Source organism: Poecilia latipinna, unplaced genomic scaffold (assembly GCF_001443285.1).
Source record: "Poecilia latipinna isolate Pla-1442-1.1 unplaced genomic scaffold, P_latipinna-1.0 Scaffold5, whole genome shotgun sequence".
Lineage (NCBI taxonomy): Eukaryota > Metazoa > Chordata > Actinopteri > Cyprinodontiformes > Poeciliidae > Poecilia > Poecilia latipinna.
This window is the reverse complement of record NW_015112621.1, coordinates 414847-437187: the sequence shown is the minus strand read 5'-3', so window position 1 is coordinate 437187 and position 22341 is coordinate 414847. Positions and strand designations below refer to the sequence as shown.

At 39.0% G+C, this 22341-nt stretch overlaps 1 protein-coding gene and 1 long non-coding RNA gene across 5 annotated transcripts in view; both read left to right on the top strand.

Moving 5' to 3' along the window:
* Nucleotides 1–22341, top strand: part of nectin1b (nectin cell adhesion molecule 1b) — a 239319-nt gene that overhangs the window by 133771 nt on the left and 83207 nt on the right. The window lies entirely within an intron of this gene.
* On the top strand, nt 10219–21511 carry LOC106935278 (uncharacterized). Its single transcript, XR_001421873.1, has 2 exons — nt 10219–10310; nt 21384–21511. It is a non-coding gene; the product is annotated as an uncharacterized LOC106935278 (long non-coding RNA).

Genomic DNA, 22341 nt, shown 5'->3' with positions numbered 1-22341 from the left:
AGATACCATAAAAGGGTCAAATTAAAACTTTTTAGACTTTTGTTTTAAATAAATGTTGAAAATCACCAAAAGCATGCTGTGTTGCTCTGTCTTATAAAATAGCAGAAAAATACATTAAAGCTACAAGCTGGTAAAATAAGGGAAAATGTATGGGCTGTAAATACTTTAAAGAGGCGATCTGCGTTGGTAAATCTACGTCGCCAAGTCATTTTAAAAGCATCAGAGTGAATATAAGTCTTTTAGAAAGTAGTTTGGCTTTGCAAAGTAATTTCCTAAAATAGAAATAATTACCAAGCATTTGTTGTTTTTCGTGTTTGTGGTTTATGACGGATTGGATTTTCATTTATTGTTTTAAGATTTAATTTGCCGATCAAAGTCAGATCCGCTTCAGCATAATTAAATGCTAACCATGTCTGATGACATATTCCTTCATGTCTGTCTTTCCATGACAATCATAAAGGCTGATAATCGCTTGAGCCTTTCTCCAAAAGGCTTTGACATCTTGTTTTGCCGAGACGCCGGCCAAAGATGCAGCCTTAAAGAGAAGTTCTGATTAATTTTCCTTCTTGTCGCTATTTATTTATAACTTGGAAATGAGTGGATTGTGGTGTCTGTGTTGTATTATCCACACTCTCTGAAGTTTCATCAGATTACTTTCACAGCCTTTGTACTTTGCCACAACATGAACGTTTTAAGACCATCAGGGAACTTAGAGGTTTGAGTTTGTTCCTATAAACGTGGCTAATTGGAAATCTCTCATCAGCTCACAATAACACTTATTTCCGTGCGCATTTCCCACACGTATTTGTGTTGATATAATTATAGATGGCATTGAAAAGCTCGTTTAATCACAGTAAGCCCAGTGACACTCGGAAACTTTGGTGCGCAGTCTTGCATGTCCGTCCCGAAGCCGTCTAAAAGCAGAACAAAAAGATAAGAATGACTCACTCAACCTATCGACAGAAAGACTTCCTGCCTTGAAGTGTCTTGTCAATAGGTAACATGAGACAATTGTGTTGATTTAACAGGTTTTCCTTCTTCTAATGAATGGACCTGTGGGGTAAAAGCTTCCTGTTTGAATAGTCGGCATTCAGCAGCAGTTCGGCTGATTGCTTCACAAGCAATTGTTCTTTGACAAGAACATGCTAAAGAAAAGCAAACTCCCACTTTGAACATAAAAGAAATGTCAGCTATGCCAAGTCCTTACCCACGGATCAGGTTTCCTTTTCCACTACCATCTTTGTCAGGCATTTCTTGTACTTTTACTTTCTTTCATTAATAAGATGACGTAAAATTCTGTGAAAAAGTATTTGTAGATTTTGTTTTATCTCCTGCTGTTGTTTTGTTTTGTTGTATTGTGTATTTTTAGTGCAGTTTTATAGCACATTCAAGTAACTTCAAGTTGTCATGGAAATATTGTACATATCAAAAATAACTTAAAAGAGATTTGACTTCATAATATCCGTACCTGACGCCTGGAAATTGGACTCTGTCTCTTTAAGAACCTCCGATCTCACAATGCTTCTCCATGGCCTCCATCAGGTTCAAGGGTTTTACAAACATGTATGAATGAATGAAACACTCCAGGTATGTTTCTGCAACATCATACCATGGAATAAAGCTCAAAAATACAGAATTGTGCATAACTGCATTAAACTACACTGTAATTAGAGAAAAACTAAACTGAATAAAATTAGCCTTCAGTTCTCTAAGAGAATTTAACTAATGTGTTATGCAAACAAACATGTTCTACCTAAAAAAAAATAAATGAAACCCAATACCTGCTTGTGCCACCCTTTGGTCTGCTCTTCTTTATTTTCTGTCACATTACAAAATTTGAATCTGATTTTTGTCAAGACTTTGACTGGGCCACTCCATAACCTTCATTTTGTGGACTTGTTGCTGTTCTTTGAATCATTGTCCTGCAGAATAACAAACCGATAGCCAGCCCGTCTTCTGCAGGATTTTGTAGTAGAAAGCAGAATAGTAAAGTAAAAGAGCCCCAGATCACCATACTACCACCACCATGTTTGACTGTGTTTTTTTTTTTCTGAGTTGCTGTCAGTTTTAACTGGACACTTTGAAAAAGACAATTCTCCCAAAAGTCCTGGAGTTCAGTGAGACTTTAGATGTGATTCTGGTATAATTTGTGTCCAACAATCAAAACCCATCATTTAAAAACCTTTTTTTTTTTTGTATTTCTTCTTATCTGAGTCTGATTTGTTTGATCATATGATACATTTAAGTGTGACAATATGTAATCTTTCACAGCACTTTTATAGTAAAATCAATTAACTATGTGTCTTGCATTGTTTATAGGAAGAGTTTAGAGGCCACACTGCATCGCTGTTCATCTGGAACCATTTCAATGAGAGGTTTGAAAGGTGTTTTCCTGTAAGTGGCCCTGGGGCCCCAAACTGCAGCATTGCAGGTGGTTGTAGTGCCAGTAAAATACATTACAGAACAATCACTGCAACGCATCTGTCTGCTGTGTATGAAAAGCATCCCAAAACGCAACTCATGTGGGTTTGCTTTTCATTTTCTTTTCAAAAATAAACCAGGTTCATGCTCACCAATATTTACAATGTCTTAAAAAAACAGAATCTCATAGAAATGAAATGACATCTTAAAGAGCCATACTCTGTGTTTCAAATATATTCTTAAAATACATTTGTGGCAAACTTCATTTCTGAAAATGTCTTGACTTGATTCAGTGCTTTGGGATTCGGAGAGCAAGACTATTATTATTGTCCTGTTTATAAGGGCAATGCAATCCTCTAACAAGCTTAGCATTTTCGCTTTGTAGCCGGGCAAATTGTCCAGCCAGAAGAGGCTGCAGCCTGTCCAGGAAAGGACGTTCATTATCTGCAACGATGCTCCAGCAGGTGGGATGTGTCAAAGTAATATCTACTTGGATGGCAGGACCTACATTTCCCAGCACAACATTGCCTCAAGCATCACGCTGGTGGAGGCAGCGTGATGCTGCCGTTCCTCTGCAGAGCATCCTGCTGCTGTGCGTTCCTTAGATAAGCAATGTGACTGATTAGACCAGGCCACCTTCTTTATTGGCCTCTGGAACAGCAAAATGAATTGAAACAGGGTCAGGATGTGAACCCCGACTGGTCCAACAACAATCTGAGCTACAGAAGCTCATCTGTTACATCAAACCACACAGTCCAGCTGAGTTCTGAACTTTCCCTTTGTTGGATGACTTTGATAAATACTGTACTGGCTATTTAAAGGGGCAATATTATGTATTTTTACAGGATAATCCAGTGACTATGTTACCTTTAGTTGATGTAAAAATGCTATATACTTTATTAAAAATGCTATTTACTTTGCAATTTGACTCCTAGAAATTAGTCTCTGTCTCTTTAAGAAGCTCCTGCTCTTTCTGGCACGCCGCTTTCAGCAGGAAATGACAACCTTACATCATTATGTCGTCTACAACTGTTCTTAGGTTGTAAGAACGTTGGACTGGGAAGTAGTTTGTATAATGAGCTCAGCAGTCTTGCATTTCCTCAAGGTGTTTGCAAATTGCTGCTGCCGCTAGTCTAGAGGAGCTGAGAGATTCAGAAACTCAGCTGGAAACTGCAGCTCCGAGCTTTATGGAACAAAGCATTTAGGCATCCCTGATTATTTAAGGATTTCTCAAACATGGCTGAAAAAAATCAAACACCCCACGTCTGGTTTTGATGAGGGAATAACATTATAACATGAGGTAAAACTTAGAAAAGGTTGATTTCACAAAAAAAAAAAAACATTTAAGATGGGAAACATCCCACAAGACTCTGATCCAGTCTTCTAGCCGTCACAATTTGACTCTTGTCAAACTCACTCAGTTTCTTAAGCTTGCCCATTTTTCTGCTTCTAACACATTAACTCTGAGGACATCTTCACTTGCAGTCCAAAGCTACTTCCCACCCACTAACATGGGAAATAATGCAGATAATAAGTGTTTTATAATACGTGTATACACTATCAGAACAGGATAAGTTAACTGGCTTCCATGGAAAATAATAAATACCCTTTACACTGTTCAATATGTAAAAACAGAAGTACAGTGTGTCCTTTTTGCTTCCTTTAGTTTCTGAATCCTCCGGGTTGCTTCTGGATTTTGTGCAGGTTTGTGCATCGTACCAAACACGTGCTTCTTGTTTCTGCTCCCCGTAAACAATTTAGATTCCACTGACTCATGTTTGAGTCAGTCCAAACCGCCATCTTTACTTATTTCATCTAAAGCAACAAATTGCATGTTTTAAAGCAGAGAACATTCTTTTCATTTGCTATTCAAGCTTTTTCAAAGAAGCCCATAGTTTCAAGAAGGGCTGTCTACTTTTGCGGTTTTATCTCGAAAAGAAAACATGGAAGGAGGCTTGCACCCTGCAATGACAGATAAATTGTTGTGTTCAATAAATGTCCATTCTCACAGACACAAAAAAGTGGTGGGACACAACAGTGCATCAGCTAAACAACCTCCTCACAGATGGTGTGACTCCATAACTATACCCTTCAGGGCAGCAGTAAAAATGGTGTTTTGACTTGTTGGAGATGGAGTTCAGGTAAATTCTTTGTGGCTAACCTGACTTAGAACATGTTTTAGTAAACTTTTATTTGTTCAACCCCTGAGGGGAGATAATTTGAAAATCAGATCAAAGTCTGTGATAATAAATTATTCCTTCGACATGTTCAAGGGCAAACATATAGAATTATTGTTGATGCAAAAATAAAAACCGTATTTACTTCAGGATCAACTTCACTTTGCCCTCCATGCCGTTTCTGAGGCCTGTACTTTGACTGCTGCAGCACTTACTCTCCTCTTCTGCCGTTTCTTTTGTTTGAAGTGGTTAAATTAATATTTGTGTAACCTATAATCTCTTCTCTTTTGGGTGCACCTCTTTAGAAAGCTTGTTCAGTACGGTCCTGTCTGATTTCTGAATTCCCCTTGTATTCACAACATACATTTTTTTTCACATTATGTGAACAGAAAGTTTTCTGGGTCTGCTTTGCAACCTGGAACACCTCAGGTTATTGAGTGAACCTTGACCATGAGGTCGTGACCTTTAGCTCAAACAAATACCAGGCTATTGACTCATGAAACACCAGCAAGTTCACCTCTTAGTGACTCAAACAAATAAGGTTTTGATTAGGAGTGCACCAACTGCAGTTTTCTGGCCGATCACCGATCTTTAAAAAGCTGACCTGTTGATACTGATTTTTGTTTTTTTCCTGGCACAGTCAGAGCAAAAGGGGAACGTGGCTGATTTTGGCTCTTTGCAAAGGTAGATGAAATAAATCTGGATAAGATTATTTTCACATTTAAGTATTGGTGGATTGCTGATCGCCCAGAATTGGCGTAGCTGGGGACGATCAGTGCTCCCTCAGTTTTGAGTGGCCAAATCAAAGCCTGTACTTAAATCCCATTGATTCTGCAGCATGAACATGACAGCCATGCTGAAAATTCATCCAGTGTTGCTGAAATTTAGACAATGCTGCAGAGTAAACAAGAGTATTGTAAGCACTTGATAGCATTTGTTGCTACCAAAGATGGAGCACTGAAGTATGAAGGTTAGGGGGAATGTTGGTTTATTGCTTTTTTTAGTCTTAAATTTGGGGGGGAAAGTAGTTTTGCATTTGCTCAGGTTTCTTTGCCATTAAAGCTGATTGAAGATCTGCAAAGACACGGGTACATTTTTTTTGCCACCGGCCACAAAGCTGTTTGTTCAGAGACCACATTTATTTCGCCACCTCACAGTGTGGAGGATGATTTAAACTCTACAAAACTCACCGTTTGCAGTGATGGGTGAAATTGACTGAAGATTTAATTCCATGTCTTTGTTCACTGCAGTGGCAAGTAACATGAGTAACATGACAGGTAACAATAAAAAGTAACTTATCACAGCTGCCTTGTAACAGGATGAGTAATTGTAATTTTTTTAACGATCATGAAAAATGAGGGTATAATTTTCCATCCCTAACTATTGAAAAACTGCAACAGCAGCATCTTGGGTTTTCTAACTCGCCATAAAGGCCATTAAACACAAAATACAAGCCTAGAAGTTGTTTGGGAGGAATGCAAGAGAAAAAAGAGAGAGAAAAGAAAGTCTTGTTCTCACATACCTAAACATGTAGAGCTGTGAGGTTTTCTCAGATGAGCATTTTAATAACAAACATTCCAGTTTGCTCATAAAACTTGAGCTATCTTCTGTGAAACTGTCTTTAAGGTTTTTTGGCTCTTAACCATCTATTTTTGCTAAGTAGCAGTAAAGTGCTACACCAAGAGGGTATTCACTGGAAGCTAATGCTAAAGTGCTACACCAACAGGGTATTCACTGGAAGCTAATGCTAAAGTGCTACACCAACAGGGTATTCACTGGAAGCTAATGCTAAAGCGCTACACCAACAGGGTATTCACTGGAAGCTAATGCTAAAGCGCTACACCAACAGGGTATTCACTGGAAGCTAATGCTAAAGCGCTACACCAACAGGGTATTCACTGGAAGCTAATGCTAAAGTGCTAACCCTTGAGCACCAATTACATTTTGACATTATAGTTAACATGTTCTATTGTCCTCTTAGGTATTGACTTCATGCTTTTGTTTTGTTCTTTTACTATTTGTGTTTGATTTTGTTCCTGTGTATTTCTTGTATAAAATAAATTATTGGGGACAAAAAGAGAGAAAGGGAAGAGAGGAAACAGAATCGGTGTGTAAACAATCTTCACATGTTCTAAATTAAGAGGACAATAAGAATTCTTAGTAATCAAAAGTTTGCAAACAGGAAAGTAAATTATTACTTTAGAATTTATCTAGACAAATTGATTTAGGGGAAGCTAAGTGCACCAAACGTTTTCAAAGTTAGCAAAAGCGCTAACTTATGGTATCTTAACTAGCTTTTGTGACTGGAAAGGATTGTAAGGAGTCCTTGCTCCTAATCCTTGGACGTAGAGTTGTTTTTGGCAAAAATACAAAGTTTATTTTTTTAATCAGTGAAATTTTTCGGACTTCACGTTGGTGCGGTTGGTAGCATGCTTGCCTTGCAGCAAGATGGTCAAATCCCAACCTGGGATCTTTCTACATGAACTTTGCAGTCCAAAAGTCATGACTGCTAGATTAACTGGTGTCTCCATATTACCTTTAGGCATGAGTGTGTGTGCATGGTTGTCCAGGGTGTATCCTGCCTTTCGACCAATGACCGCTGGAGATGAGCATCAGCTCCTTTGTGACCCTGTACGGAAATACGGGTAGAGACAATAGATGAATGGATGAATAAATGTACTCAAAATAAGTTTTTTAAAAATATTTATTTATGTTATTGCATTAAAAGATGCATTTATTCTAAGGATTTTTGAGAGGTGCCCCCAAATTTGCCTGCCTCTGTAATAAATTTACATATTATTGGTCTCATTTGCCATTTTATCATCTGAGTGACACAATGTTGTATCAGAGTAGAAGAGCCTATTTGAGCTAAGACAGTTCTATTAGTGTTTCGGGGAAACATTATTGTCAAGCAGCTTGATGCGACTTTGTGTACCTCATAATTAAGTACCTGTTCGTCTGCCAGGTGATATTTTTTTCATCCTCACAAGGCAGTGCCGCTCTGTGTTTCTCCTGCGGTTTTCATCCATCATCTATTTTCAGGTCAGAATGAATCAGCTTCTGCTCGCTATTTTTGTTCATTTTGACACCCGACAAAACTCATCGCCTCAGAGGGAATTGGAGTTGAGGGTCTTGTTTTGTTCTGGCAGTTCTTTCAGAAATGGCCATCAATCAGGTGATGCATTGTGTTAGAGAGAGACCTTTCTCTATTGAATTCATGACTTGCCACAAAAAGAAGAAGAAGAAAAAAAAAAAAGCAGATGCTACAAAGGTATTGAAAGTTTGCAGGGTACATTACGGCCTGACGCGGGAGAGCCGTGATGGAAGACAAGGGCCTTTGCTTCATAATGATTTTGCTGCAGGTTTATATGTCAGAATGAGGTGATCCTGTGGGACAGAGACCTGGCTTTTACAGCATTTCTATTATATCAATATTCTCTCCTGATTATTCTCCGCAGATCATGTTCTGCTTGAGCGATTCGGGCAAAAACAAAAGACTATGCTCACATTATTTGGTCTTTTCCAATGATTGGAAAATAAATCTAAGATGGAAATGGAGCCCGGTAAAAAATAAAACTATGAGGAAATTTGATTCCAGCTAAAATAATTGTGTCTTTCTTTTAAGGGCACAATGGCCCTTTTGATTGCAGTTGTTTAAGCAGGTCCAGATTAATATTCCTAAATGTATTAGGAGGAGTTGCAGAGGAAGAGGGCAGTCTTTCCCAGATCTGGTAAAGTGTCAGCAGGCTGTGGAAACAGCAGAGAGCAGGAGTTGGATTGGGTTCGAACGTTTCACCCGATGCTCCCTCTGATTGATGAGATGGGTTGCGGTGGGGGAACGAGAATACAGTTTTTGCTTTAAAGGGAGCAGAGCAACTGGGAGAAGGGGTTTGTATTTCTTAATTTGTTGGCATTGTCACTCAGTGCCTGTGTTCATCAGGCTGGGAGTGCTCAGACAAAGCATAAATAAAGAGCACGCTCAGTTTAGAGAGTGCAGAATGAAGGAGAGCAGCAATCATTTGGTGGAAATCTTGCCCAGTTGAGTCATTCCTGCACAATGCCCATTTGTTTCAGGAGAAAAAAGTACAAAAGAGAAACTGATGTTAAAACTAGATTTCGCTCTCTCTCTCTGTCTGCAGCTGACAGAATTATTCCTTTAAAAAAAGCACAAACAAAAAGTATTTTTATGCATCTAAACACACAGGGGAAAGTCCCTTTCACTAATCAGAACAATGTCTTTATTCCTGCTGTTTGGCTGTTTTCATCACAACCTGTTTACTGATTGAATAATTGATTTTTTTTTTTTTTAATTAAAAGACCAGTGATTTTTTTCTGTTCAGTTGCTGCTGGAGGAGCGTTTTCCCCCTGAAACATTAAACATTTTTGCCACATTAGAAATAACCTTTAGCTTGTTTTATTAATATTTTCCATGACAGAGCAACAAGAAAGTTGTGAGCTAAGAAGGGGAAAGAAAGTGATTGATCGTTTTCCGAATGTTTCATTAAAAATTAATAAAAGTGTGTCATGCGTTTATATTCCCCATATTTTACTGTAATGGCTAAAATAGATTTAATTGAAGCCATTTAATTATTAAAAATACAACTCAGGGGTTTGTTAGAGAGCAATATTGAGAAAGTCAGTGTCTCCTAAAAAAATAACACATTCATTAATTATGAAACAAGCAGTAAACATAACATTTTGTCAAATGCCATCATGAGAATCTTGAAGCAAATACACATAAAAATGTTCATCAATGTTTCACCTACCACTAATCAAAGCCAACTCCAAGTTTTGTCCAGATTTGTGGTGCATAGAAGCTGAATGCTGCTTCTCCATGTTTGGTTCTGGTTCTGGGGATGCAGAGCAGAAAACCTTTAAAACACTTAAGGCTCATGGCTCATTTTTCAGCAGGACAACGACCCCAAACATACAGCCAGAGCTAAAATTCAGCTGCACCTTTATGCACCTTTATGCGTTGGAATCGTCCAGGCAAAGTATAGCTCTAAACCCAACTGAGAATCAGTGGCAAGACCTCAGAATTGCCGTCCGCAGATGTTTTCCATCCAATCTGCCTGAGTTCGAAGGATACTGGACAAAACTTTAAAGGTTCATGTTCCAGATGTGTGAAGCTGATAAAATACCCCAAGATAAATCTGTGGATCTACTGAATATTGACTCAGAAATGCTGTAGAAATATCCACACTACACGTTTAAGATATGTAAAATATAATATTTTAACAATATTATAGACGCGAAGTTTGTTAGTTCTTTGAGTTTATTTTGTTCAGTCAACCAGCTGTTTCTCCGAACACTTATTGGTGTTTCCAGTTCGGTTGCTCTGCTCTTGACAGTTGGTGGTTACCGTAGCAACCGGTAACTGACAGCTCCCCCCATCTGTTGCCGTCGGTAACTGTGGTCTGTATCAGAATCAGCTCTGCGTTCACAAATATGATATTTAGACAAATTTGATCATATGCAGTGTTTCATGAGTAGTTTTATGTTTTTAAACTGTTATCATTATTAGCGTTACTCATTTTAGCTATGTTTAATTGTACAACTGCTCATTGGGATCCGTTGCTTTGTGGTTTGTTTAGGGTTATTTATTGTAACTTATTTAATGTTTTTGGGGCAGAAGCGGCTCGATTTCCTCTTTTGAGCTTGAATGTGTTTGTCGTGAAGTCAACCTCCTGGACCAGAGCCGAGCACAGATGGGTTACACACGTAAAACGAAAAACATGCAACAAACTTGTAACATCTCGAAAAGTCAAAATAAACTCTCATCACTTTTACAATGAGCTGCTCATCCGTCTTTAAAGTGGATGTTTAGCTATATAGTGAGCACAGGAGCATGATAGCAGTACTTGAATCTATCAGAGAGCTTCAGAGAATTAATGATCCTCCTCACAAGTATGTATTGATTCTGATCTGTGCATTTTTTTATTTATTTTTTTGCCTCCAGATATTTCTTTTATCAGCCACATGCTTATCTTTCTCAGGCTTTCCCTTTATTAAAACTTTACACTTCACTGTAATTATGAAGGTCCTTCATGATGATGGCAGCCTGCGTCTCTGGTTGCTGTCTTATTAGACTGATGCTGAAATGTGGATCACATCTTGTCCTTCATCGGCGCAGCTTTCTGTACCTGCCTGAAAATATTTGAAAGAATAAAAGCCTTACCTTGAACCGGGTCGGGCCGGCATGATTCCCACACACAGCGTCTGCTCAGAGGTCTCCCGTGGAATGGTTTTGTCAGCTGTGGGTGTAGGAGCGCGTAATGACATACTTACTACAGATGTCTCTTCTAAGTCATGACAGGCAAACATTAGAGCCCAGCGGTGGCAATTAGTTTCACTGGACAAGGCTCAATTTGAATTTCTGCAGCCTGAATGACACAGGGTGCTGAATTTGAAAAAAAAATAATTCCAAGAAATTTGTGGCTGTAAATGGTAAGAACCAGCAAAAATGAAAATGTAAAGGATTATACCCTGTCGCATGCTTTTGCGATGCGTAATTCAACCAAAGCTATATTTGGAGAAATCTTTTCGATGGATACTTTAATGCTTATTGTAACAACATGGCGATTAATCAAGTCAGAGGACTCCAAAGCTTATTGCACTACAATTCATTCACACATTCACAAGCTGATTGTGGTAAGCTGCACGGTCACCAGGCGAGACGAGTAAAGACTCCCACATTTCCCAGTCGAGTGAACTGATTGCCTACATTTCTTAATACAAATTTCTTAATTTCCCACAACCTGAATGGTTACTAGCAAGTTTAATGAGCTAGCTGGTCACTTAGATGTGTTTCCTTTCTGCCAGGGCAGCTTCCACACACCTGTCAGTGCAGCACAAAGTAGTAGTTTGGCTGATATGCATCCATGAAATGCTCAACCATTTGAGCACAGAGTTGCATACAACACCGTTCTAACTCCAACATCAGCTAACATCTCTCCAGTTGGAAAATCATCATCTGCTTCTTCATAATACTGAAACAAAAGTCTAAATTCAGTCCTACTGGACCTGTCCATCTACACGACCCTTCTGGGTGGCAGTAAAGAAAATAATCTATGAAATATTAGCCTTTAACATCGACTACTCATTCACATCAATGTTTTTGGGCTATCTTCCAGACCATCTCACTACTTTTCTCTTGAACATTTGCCTACTGTCTGCTAAAAAGACCATAACAAAATGCTGGCTGTGCAAAGACCCTCCCACCATGAGCCTCATTATCTCCGTTCCATTAAACTGATGGAACGTATCACTTTTAGTCTACGACTGCAGGGGGAGTTTGGTAAGAGACATTGGAAGAAATGGGAGGAATATACACAATAACCAATACAGAACATATGTAAAGTCTTTAATACTCTCAGATCTGTTTGCTCGATTATTGTTTTGATCATCCCGAGACCTGATAACGTTATTGTTGATGTGTATTGTCCAAAATGCTATAAAAATACGCCTTTGCTTGGACGTTAGCATCGAGTACATGTGGCTCTAATCGATTGGTTACAGGCCCAATCCACCTCCTCTTGAGCTGCTGTCCCCCTGGTGATTGAACACATTGGGCAGGAATTATTATATTTTCCTTTCAATGGAGACTTTTTGTGTTTTATGTCTTCTATGGCCTTTGGTGAAAGGCCGTTGTATGGTTTTTGATTGGAAAATGCACACTTTCAGGCTTCAGCATAATTTAAAAATACTTGCATTTGTTTACTTTTAAGAAAACTCAGTACCTACCACACCATCTCCACATTTTTTATCTCTTAAACTCTTGAAACTTTTTCTGAAAAGAATAATTCATTTTAACATCTTGGAGAAATCTTGGATCCATTCTGTGGAGCCAACTCTACTGAATCAAGTACCTGACATTTTTGTCCAGAGTTTCAGTGACATTCTCTGACACAATGTGGATTCTTCAGTACTGAAATGTTAGGCAGGCATGTCTGGGTCGGTTTGTCAGGGGTACCAAGTTCTAGTCGAGTGGCTGTTGAGTTAGAGACCCCAACTTTAGACCGTTCATTGTTTTAACCATGCAGTTCTAGCGAGTTGTCACCTTAGCCCTCATTTATTTGTGTTTCATTTGCTTTCCTTTTATAATTTTTCAGTCATTTCTTTCATCTCTGCAGTGCTGATGATTTTCAACTTTTTACTATGTCAGTGCCGTTTGAAATGCTTAAACCTGCCTGGTAATTTCATCCAGTTGAACGGCTGCTGACGACTTTGGTCTTTCAGATTGTGGAGCACTGAAACTGATTTCTGAAGGGACAATATTTGATCTAATTTTTATCTGTTGAGAACTATTAGAAGATTGAGCGCTGCAATCCTGCATATTGAAACTGAAATAGTTGCTCATCCTTTTCTTTTTTCCATTCCCAAAAATGACTGTGATTCTCTTCTACTTGCCTCAGTAAAACTTCCCCAAATTGTGCACAGCCTGTCCTAAAAGCAGCCTTTTGATTTGATCCTCCAAGCGCTACCGTAGCACATCAATAGTGATTGCTCTGAGCTCCCTGCTGAGAACAGAATATAGTTAAAGGTTCTGGTTTGGCTTTTCTTGGTCGTGAACCTTTATACATTTTTGAACTTCTACAGCTGTAAGTCATCGTCAGGACCCTGGGGTCAGCTGCTTTGGGATTTCTTTTTTTTATCTGTCCTGGAATCAATGCTAAAGCTAAAGGTGACGGAGACATGGCACTCTCAATTTTTTGTCCTTGAATTTAAAACACTGTGGAGTCAATGGATTTGTTTAAGAAGCAGCAGAAGACGATTGGTGTACCTTATTTGACTTTACTGGACTGTATTTTGTAATCACTTTTTTCTAACTTGCTATGATTTAACTTTGTGAAAGCTGCTTGGAAGGTGTTCTAAATATATCTAACTTAATTAGCTGTGTATTTCATCTCTCTTGACTAAATATGGACTTAATTTTTCTCTTGCATCTATCAACGTTACAATGATACAGAAGGGTACATTGCAACCTTCAAACCATTTCAACCACATGGTTTTGACTTTAGAAGCACCGTTGGGGTAATTTGCTCTTGTCAGAGAGCAAATGGACCAAATGAAGGTAGATTTTATCCGCCAGTGTTCTGATTTGAGTCTAGTGTGAGATTAAGAGAATTTTCCTCCTTTGAGACTTGCGAGATGAAGAGTTTTGTCACTCCCAGGGCCCTCGGGAGACTCTGCAGAAAAGATTAGGTTCATGTGCCACTCAATTATCTCTTCCCTTAAAGCTTTTTCTTTGAGGATGAAATTATACAGGGATGGATGAGAAAGAAAATGTTTGACACTGTGATGTGGGGCTGGCCACTGGTGGCACTTTCAATTTGGAAAGCTAAATAGATGCCATATGTCCTGGCAATGTTTTTATTTTCATTCGGTGGAAAAGAGTCACTTTCCTGATGCAAGAAATAAAGCAAAAAATGGGAACTGCATGCCCAGAGAGGGGGATTTCATTTTTCCATCTGTTCAATTAATTTGCTATTTAATGTGGTCCGGCTGCTTTGCTTAAACCTTGTGCTTTTTCCGTTGCCACCATTTGCCAGTTTGACTTGAAACATGTTGGACATTCGTTTTTGGTTGTTGTTTTTTTGGTCCCTGATAAAACTCCAATAATGGCTGTGTTAGGGCCCGAGTCCTGAGTCTTTATGAAAAGGTTTCACTGTACACGGCCTGCTTTACCAGATCAGGTTTCCACCGTTCCCCCTCTGAGTCTCCCTCAGGCCCAGCTGCCTGGCGAAGCATTCATGATTAAATGTGAGACACGAGCCATCCTGCCAAGAGAAAGCAGGAGGAGGGGCGACTGGCTTAGGATGACCACAGCCTGAAATTTCTTTGCTGTTTGTCATACACTGCGAGAAAAATGAAAGCAGATGTAGGAGCAGAGGGAGAGAGCCGAGGAGGGGAGCGAGGCAGTCATCAAAGACAAGAGGTCTCTTAAGCAAGAAGTGCTGTAGGAATAAATCTAAAGCAATATTTATAAAAGCAGTATATGCTCCACATTGAACAATCAGGTCAGTGGGGTTTTCAACTGCACAAACATTTCTTGTGAGGCACAAACAGCTTTATTGGTTGAGCTAAACCACAGTGGGCCGGGCTCGGGAACCGCAGCTTTTCTGGCTAACAAGCCAAGTTGCGTTAAAGCTCCCCTAATATTATAATTACATGGGAGGAGGTGAAGCGATGTTTGCCTTATTGGCAAGACGACAATGCGTTAATGTGAATGGGATTGCTTAAGCTGATGAACCCACAAAGATTTATCTTTCCATGTTGCAACTTTGACTCTGCAGCATTTCGCCACTGGGATCTTGAGGTTCCGAATGTCTTTGCTTTGTCGTTTTCATACTGGTGAGGGAGAAAATGTGGCAAAAAAACCCAAAAATGGCGAGTTCAAGAAACGGGTAGTGTGGGGGAGTTTTGCTTTGCTTTTCATTTTCTGTTGCCTTCAAACTGATTTTAACAGCAGCACTTCCAGTTGCCCCAAATAACAGGATCCTCCAGCCTGATCCTAATAAAACCGCAACCAGGCTACCTGCTGTGTGCAGAAGAGCAGAAAGACGAAATGTGAATGACAAGATGGTGAAGAAAACAACATTTCCAAAGAGATAGAAAATACTTTCCTCAGTGAATAGTACAGAATAAAACAGAACTTAAAGTTACTATTCAGATGGTGAAAAATGAGCCTTTAGTGGTCAAAATAATTCAATTTGCATGGATGGATGGATGGATGGATGGACGGACGGATGGGGAAAGGTCAGGCTTAAAACTGCTTGAAGTTCAAGTTTATTTTTTTTTATTTTAGTACAATTAACCACAGGAGACTCTTTAAATTTAATAGTATTTTTTAAAAAGTTGCTAGAAGGTTAATTAGTTGGCCCCTTCACGGAGATAGTCAGGCTACATTTGGCTGATTATTGAGAAACATGCTAATTAAGGTCTATTTTTGAGACCAGAAAATATTTCTGAGCAACCAAAGTGTCTTTTTTTGGTAGTCAGTGGAAAGTGTATTCTTTCTTTCAGCCAGTTGCTGAGCCAGCAGATGGGTAAGGTGCAACTGTGTATTACATTAAGGAAAGCATCACGTCTCAAGTCCAAGTTCAGTAAAGTGCAGTGAGGACGGCTGAAAAATGGAAATAGCATTTAAAATTTGACTGCTGATCCAGATCCATTTGAAATTGTGCAAAAGGGCCTTGGCTGAGGACGCTCTCTCAAACTGTCCTTCACACCTCTGGATCAAGTCCTGCTTCATATTTTCCTCTTTTTCTGCTTTGATGCAACTCCTGTGGTGATCATTTCTTCATTCTCTAAAAGCAGATTCAGTGTAGAATCCTCTATGCTAGAGGAGTTTTTTATTTCATGTAACACCATGCAAGCTGTTTGTGCCTCAATTTCTCTGTTCCGTCGTTTCTGCTGTTAATGTTGGTTTGACTTCATTATTTCAGCTCCAAGAACAACAAAAGGACAATGGAGGATAATTGTTTAAGTATCCTATTAGTCTCAGTCTTAGTAAGCTTGGTTTCTTACTAAAATTGTGAAAATTTAGAGGGTTATAGGGTTGCAGCTTCTCGTTCTTCTCATTGGTTTGACATTTTGTGTTTACTTATGATTTTGCTGCTAATCTATATGAGTCACTACTGGATCTAAAGATGCTGCACGCGTTGGGATTCATTCCAAATAGTTATGCGTCACGTAGCACTAAACACGAGGAAATTAATCACATTTTGTAGAACATCAAGGTTAGGCAAGGCAATTTTATTTGTATAGCAAGGAAAACAAAATAACAAGCAAGAAATAGATATCACATTGTAAGAGGAAACAATAGCAGGTTGAAAGAGAGACTACAGTTTATGATTTTTCAGTTCTTATTCATCGAAGGCAGCTCAGTGTTTCAGCATTTTTGCATTTTTCTGGAACTTGGTTCCAGATTACAGTAGTATACAACTGAATGCTGCTTCTCTGTGTTTGGTTCTGAAACAGATGGCCTGATCGGTCTGGAAGGTGGATACAACAACAACGGGTCTTTAACGGACTTTGCTGCTCAGACATTCAGTATTTCAAAGGAATGCTACTACGCTGTAGCCATGGATTCCCTGGGGCAGTTTGATAGCTACCATGCACCAAAGACAACGACTGAGACAGACAAAATGGGAATTCAAACCAGCAACCCTACCACTGTCAACACTGTTACTCCAGTATGGCAGTTTTTCAACAAGTGCCCAAAAGATTGTGTCTTTCAGAAACAATGTTGTGCCCTAGTTACTTACATTGGCCTGTCTTTGTGTGCAATAAAAACGTACAGCAAACACACAGCAGTTTGATACGAGCAAATAATCACCATAATATCACCTGCAGCTCTCCACCATTTAAGATTTTATCACATGCGAATGTAACGACACAAGAAGTACAGAAAGGAAGAAAATATGTTTTTCTTAAATAGTAGTGAATAGATTTTTTTTTTAAAAAGAGCCGAAGGAAAGTATTCACTAATATTACAAGACAGTTTAGTGCTTCTGTGTTTCGTTTTTAGTTAATTGCTGTCATTTTTGTTTCTGCTCCAACAACCGCAATACCAGAAAATGCACTTTCTGAATCCAAATTAATTTAGAGTCATCTTTTGTGATCATTCCTCTTTCGCTTACATCTTCTCATACAATCACCCTCTAGATCCGGGGGCTTGAACTTGCAACTCGCCGCTTTTTTTCCACAGCTTTGTCAAACTTAGCAGAAATCTGTCACAGCTGTGGCTTTCAGTTTTCTAAGAGAATGAAGAGAGAACCTGATAATCAATGTTTTTATTTTTGTTTTGTTTTTCACAAACGGATGGATGCTACAGCGTAGCGTGTCTGCATTTGTAACGTGTGTGAGTGCAGTGGGGAACCAGATGTTTCAGCATTGTAGGAAAACAAGACTGTTCAGTTCCACTTGCATTTAGAGGTATACGAGAAACATCAAACATTAATACTACAGCAGCCAGAAATGTGATCCAGAATTATTTATGTCCTCTATAATGCTTTTATAAATCTCAGGAAAGGACAGATTTTCATTTGCTCTTCAATGTTTTAATCAAGATGTCTGCTCAGGAAGAATGATTGACACGATGTGAGCTGGATTTGTGTCTAGAAAGTGAAATCTAGATTTTTACATCAGTTTTGTCTTTCATTTTGCAAGTAAGAGACTAACTTCTTGGGAATTTTAAGCTTTACACAGTGCCTACATTGTTATTTATATTATAAACTTATTATGAGACAGATTTCAGTTTAATTCAATTAAAAACTAATTAACTGATCCCAAAGGAAAGTTAAATGGCGTCATATCATATTATCCAAACGTCTGAAGAGTTGTGGACGCTGTAGACAGGAAGAATGTCCTGTAGCAGTCAGTCATGCAACGATTCCAAAGAGCCCTCTGACTGAAGACACGCTAACAGTAGGATGATGATTTGTCATTTAACATAATCCTAACCCAAAGTGCTCAGCTAAAATGAGATTAGATGTCAGTCTGGATTAAAAGCACCAATAAATTAACGTTTGAGGAGTGGGAGACAAAAACAGACGAGCAAAGCTTGTGGTACCCAACCTTACAAGAGGTTGTGATTGTTGCCAGGGTAACTTCAACCATGGGATTGAATACTCATAAAACACTGGATTAGCAACATTTTAGCAATAGAACTACAATATTCCTTCCCAAAAAAAACTGTTTTGACTCAAAACTGGGAACAGTACTACTGTGTGTAGTAAATAAATCACTCAGAATAGAGTAGAATAATTTTTACAATTAGTAAAAAGTTAAGGTGTCAGGTGGTGATGTTGTATTTGCAATCATTCCCATGAAGCTTTGGAACAATTACAGAAAACTTTTTAATTAATTTTGTGGGTTGTTGAATTTGATATGGTAGGAGGTGCATTTTTGTATTTTTTACACCTGGTGGTGTTTCGGTTAAGCTGTGCATTGTGTTGCCAGGAATACATTCTGCAGAAGCCTCGTGTCATTGTTGCTGGGGTTTAAGAGGGAAGAGAGACCAAGGGGAAGAGGAATTGTTAGTGAGACAAAGGAAGAGAACAAGCAGCACTTTCTGATTGAGGTATTTGATCCAGGCTGCGCTGCGGTTTAATCATTGTGTCGGTGGAAAGCCAGCGCTGTTGGGGCTGTTTCATAAAGAAGAGATGGTAGTGCAAGTCCTCTCTCCAGGACCTAATTCAATTGAAGAATAAATGAGTTCTGTTTGTAATTTGGAGATAACCTGTGCAGTGGCCGAGCTTAAAGGGCGATAAGAGTCGACACAGAAACCAAGACAAGAAAACGAGACAATTTTTCACTCTGCCAATGCTGAATCAAACTTTTCCCACTCTGCCTCAAACTTTAATTAAATCACACACTTGCATGCACATTGTGCACGCAGGTTCACACAATCAAGCTCACGCAGTCTAACATCCAGCAGATAATCCAGGTGGAGCAGTCAAGTTGTTTGGAAGAGATCAGTAGACACTGAGCGGTGAAGCTAATTGGAACATACTGTAGCTTCTCTATCTTTCCTTTTGTTGATGGGATTAATCTGCAAGGTGCACTCTGACAGTCAGCAGTCCCTTGAGTTGTATAGCCAGGAGGAGCAGTGGAAAGTTTTCAAGTATCAGCTTAAAAAAACAACATGTAAACTAAGAGTTTTGACTTTAGTACTGGTAGCGCACAGCAAATATGTTACTTTGAAAAGACAAAAATGAAAACAGAAAAGAAACGTGTTGAGTAAAGTCAGTTTTAGCGTAAAATATGTTCGGAATGCAAAGGTTTGTTCAGCATGGTGTCGATACCGGCACTGACCCAAAAGTCACTGGAAGCAATGAGAAGAAAATGATCGCTGCCCGTCAACAGAAGGGAACTGACCTAAACAGGCAACAAACTGATCAAACAGGAAGTGCAGGGAATGTTGTGATCGGGCAAACTCACAGTAATCAATCAAGAGCACACAGATTTTGGGTTCAGGATGTGTGATTCCTTCTGCATTTAGTGCTGATGGGAGAACTGATGGTGTTTTTTTCAGTTCTCCCAATCTGAAGAGAGATTTCTGCAGAAGGGACTGAGCACCTTGGACAATATTGTTTTTGTGTCATGGTTTTTCCTGCATAGTAAATGCAAAGCGACATGACTGAAAATTAGGTGAAATAATGGTAGAAAGTCTACTAATTATTGGTCCTAACACCCAGATTTCTGTCAACCTTTCCATGTTTTTTTGACGTGTCTGATCAGAAATGTAAAAATGACCACAATGATCGCGGTAGTAGGGCGACAAATGCATACAATGGGTTTGATTTTTCAGATTTTGTGCTCGGATATTCAGAAATTCATATGTTTGCTGAATTCCTTTTGTATCCCATTTCAAAATGGGAAAGTATCGTGCTTCTTTAAGCCATAAAAGCCTATCTTTCTGTTTGAGTTTAAACTTTTCTGCGGTTTTCAGATGTCTCTTTTCAGTTTCACTAACCATTTGCTTGGGATTGGGTTTTGATTGTTGGTAAGGTTTTGAAAACATGTTGGTTTACTGTAAACCAGGCCCCTCTAAAAGCAGCCAACACATGTCCCCTTTGAGAGCCTCTTTTTTTATTCAGGCATACCAGGTGATGAATGCCACCACATCTGGAAAACCCATAAATGTGCTGCACACACAAAAGAAAAACTGAACAAAAAAAAAAAAAAACATTTCTTTGAGAACTTTCTGAGGTTTGATTTTTGTGTAATGTTTTTCATGAAAGAGGCTTGTGGACACAAAAGCTCCAGGACTGCCGCAGCGATCTGATTTTCTGAGATTGCTGAAGATTAAAATTTGTAAAATTGACCAGACGCTACAGACATGACAGAGGAGTGAGGAAAATAATTTGGTTTTGCTTAAGCCTCAAATGTCTGTAACATAGATTTGTTCAGCCAATAACACAATGAAGCTTTCAGGCTCTGGGGCATAATAAACCAACTATCAACAATCCAAACAAACTGCTGCCAAAAGCACACACTCAGTCATAACACAAGTCGATATGAAAACTGCCATTTGGCACAAGCAACTCTCTTTGTGAGACGCAATGTGATAAATTGTATTGATTCTGAATTGTTGCACTGCTTTAAGAAGTATTGTTGCATGTTCCAGCATGCAAATCAGACATTTGGGTCTGTTTAAACTCAAGCAAAACGCAGAGATGAATCATCCAACTCAAAGTGTGAAAACAGCATTTCTTTGTGCTTGATTTCAACTATTTATAGAACCGTTACGAAAACAAATCTGAAATCTCACAAGCTCAAACTAAATATTCCTCCGAAATGAACGGATAATGTGTGCATCTGGTTTTTAAGAAACTAGCTGCCCACCCGGGTCTTTGCCTCCAATGCTCCTTGAAATTACACTATTGCAGCTCCACTGGAACTGAACAAAGAAACATTTGGTCGTAAATGGCGCTGGAAACCGCCACATGGAAGCAGTTTTGCGGATGGGGTCTTTTAGCAAGTTGTCTCCAGATCAGTTACCCCCTGATTCTCGCATGGTAACAAGTCAAAGGCCCACTTTAGCAGTTGTGTTCATCATCTCCTCTCACAGTGTGATGTGATGCTGACTGGCAGCACTTTGATCTGTAATTAATTCAGTCTCAAGTCTTATGAAGTTAGAGCACACGTTCACTTCTTTTCTCCAGAGATGTCTGATTGCTCCTACTTTGGATAATTAGTTCGCTATCAGAATGAAGTACTCTTTCTTTTCAGAGTAAAGATGTAATCCAAGTTGTTCTGATCTGTTTTACTTCCCAGATGCAGACAAAGCCAGGGCCGGTCCAAAGATTAAGTGGGCCAGCAAGGGGCCCCGAGAAGGCTTACGCCCTTCACATGATTAATCTCAAGACTTCATATTTAGGTTAATTAAGAAGAAGCCTACTTTATAATCATTTTATGTTTTCTGAAAAGCAAATTCAAGAGAATTGTTGATTCATTTAAATATTAAATTAGCAATTAGCTTGCTAAATGTAGCATAAATAAATCTAGGGACATAACTGGAAACTTTACCATATTCATTGTGAACACAACCTTTAACTGTTTTTCTTGAACCTTTCAGTTTTAGATTGACTGACTGTTAGCAAGTCAGATAAAAAAAAGAAAAAACATTTGCACAATTTATTCCCCACTGTGAAACAGATTGAAATGTTTTAATCATATTCCTGAAAGCAGAAAATTTTAGAAATTCATATTAATCTTTTAATGTGTTAATTGAACACAAAGTGAGAACAGACAGTTTTGCATAATTTTCTGCAGATGTTAGTGGCTGTGAGGCGCCTGCTGGTAAATGGGCCCACAAATCAAATCCTGGTTTCAGCCCCATGCAAACTTGAAGTCCCAACATGTAAAGTAACTATCAAAATGTTTTGTTAATAACAGTAGAGGATCAGTTTATCTAAACGCACAATAGGATGAGAGGAGTCATAAGTCATAGAACGACTCCTCTGCTATCAGGTTGGGGATAAAGTTAGACGTGTTTGTTTTGGATTCGGGGACGAGCTGCATGAGTCGGTGGCGCTCGGAGAATAATGAAGTATGTTTTTACTGGGGCCTTGCTGACATCTTTTCCTTTCCCCCCTTCTCTCCTCTCTCCTCCTGCCGCAAGTTGGCGGTTTCCAAGAGCAACAAACTGCGCTCAAAGAATGCAAATATGTAAATGTTTAAACCTGGTAGTTTCTCCAAATGTGTGCACATGATTCTGCTTATTTTCTAAATT